The sequence below is a fragment of the Limulus polyphemus genome, unplaced genomic scaffold (assembly GCF_000517525.1).
Source record: "Limulus polyphemus unplaced genomic scaffold, Limulus_polyphemus-2.1.2 Scaffold11313, whole genome shotgun sequence".
Taxonomy (NCBI): Eukaryota; Metazoa; Arthropoda; class Merostomata; order Xiphosura; family Limulidae; genus Limulus; species Limulus polyphemus.
The window spans coordinates 3,582-5,404 of NW_013676923.1; the positions used below are offsets into that span (position 1 = coordinate 3,582).

At 37.0% G+C, this 1,823-nt stretch overlaps 1 long non-coding RNA gene across 1 annotated transcript in view; it reads left to right on the forward strand.

Annotated features, from left to right (window-relative positions):
* Positions 1-1,823, forward strand: part of LOC111083810 — a 12,633-nt gene that overhangs the window by 3,003 nt on the left and 7,807 nt on the right. The gene's annotated exons all lie outside the window — the stretch shown is intronic.

Sequence of the window (1,823 nt, forward strand, 5' to 3'; positions counted from 1 at the left end):
CCCCGCTGACGTGATCAGGTAGATGAAGACGTTCCTGTTTTAGAAAATTTTGAATTGTTATACCGGAAATGTTAGCGACCTCCTTAGCGTATTATTAGTATATATGCGTATAATATATCGTAACCAATACTTTGAATGGTCGGTTTTAGGGTGGTTTTTCGGCGCGTGAATTATTTGTAAACCTTGTCGATCCCTATTAAATACTACCGTACTTAACAATTAAAATGATTTTCAATATGTAAATCAACAAGTCATGTGACAACCACAGGCGATATAAAATTGTGGTGGAACAACATGTATCAGAACTAAAACTTAACGTTGTTTGGCGTTTTGTAGGAAGTTTGATATAACTGGAAATTGATTACCTTTACGAATGGTATGTAACGCAAATTATTTGTACACCCATATAATACAGATGTGTTCAGATCGGGAATTGCCATCTACTTAATAGAATTGGAACACAAAGTTATATGGATCAACTTGGGGCACCAGAATTAGACTTGTCAAAAGTCGTACCCCACCTGCTGTAAACAAAGTGTGTCACAAATGAGAGTCTACGAACACAAATGTAAGTTGCAAAAAATCATCAAAGTGTCTCAGGCGACAGTATGCAACATAATCAAGAAGAATACCATCTGTAAAAGTGACACAAGTCACATGTAGCTTCCACCACGTATAGTCGTATACGTTCAACCGTCACTTATCTCCAGCAACTAGAGAATGAAACAAGTATTCATGCTATTCCATAAGAGAATATACTGGTGGAGTCACTGGATGCAGCGCCTACGGGTTTCTAGAATCAAATTATTGAAATGGGTGGAGGAAAACCGTCGTCCTTCTACGCTAGATGGCTTATGGAAAGCCTGCAGGAAGAAGGGGCACGCTTTAGGTATGACAGTCTTACAACGGAACCTTTTGCAATGAAACCTACACTGCAGGGTTGTTGTCAAGATGCACAGCCGTCAGATAGATCTTGGCCGGACATGGATTATAACTATGCGAGGCTTCAAAATTGTTTTAATATAACGCAGGAAACCTTTGTATTTCAGTTTTCTAGAAAAAACCAAATCTTTTTATCTGTTTAGTACACCATAGTTTATCGCAAACTCGCTTTTTTTATACACCCATGTTGAATTAATAATCAGATTTTTAGTACACACACAGCTTCTGTATACAGCTGTTTATTATAACTCAATAAATACCTTGTTGTACAAATTGAATGCACATTAAATTAACGTGTTTTACTGCAGTAATTGCACCCTAGAAAGTACTTAATACCGTACTTAATTATAAATAAAATGTAAAAGTTCGTTCGTATATAATATTCAGATATTAAGTATTTTTCACGTTTTTGTTTGTCACGAGATGGCGACATTGACGTAGAGTTGAAAATTCTAAACGTGGACTTAGCCGCCTAATATTTAACTTTCGTACAGAACACGCCTTACTTGCTCTTATTGAAAAGGTTGTAGTTGGTTTTATTTGATCGACTGCAGCTCAGTACAGAATAAAAACGTACATTTATAAAAATTACAGAACATGGATAATTCTCAACCGTTCTCCCTCTCAACCATCTAGTGAGTTGAGTGTTAAATGATCTGTTAAACCTACTGACAACTGTTATCATTCAGTAAAAGTAACGTAGCACACGAGTGATCCAAGTTTCTCGGATCGTTATCACAGAACTGTCCTTCAGTAAAAGTAACGTAGCACACGAGTGATCCAAGTTTCTCGGATCGTTATCACAGAACTGTCCTTCAGTAAAAGAAACGTAGCACACGAGTGATCCAAGTTTCTCGGACCGTTATCACAGAACTGTCATT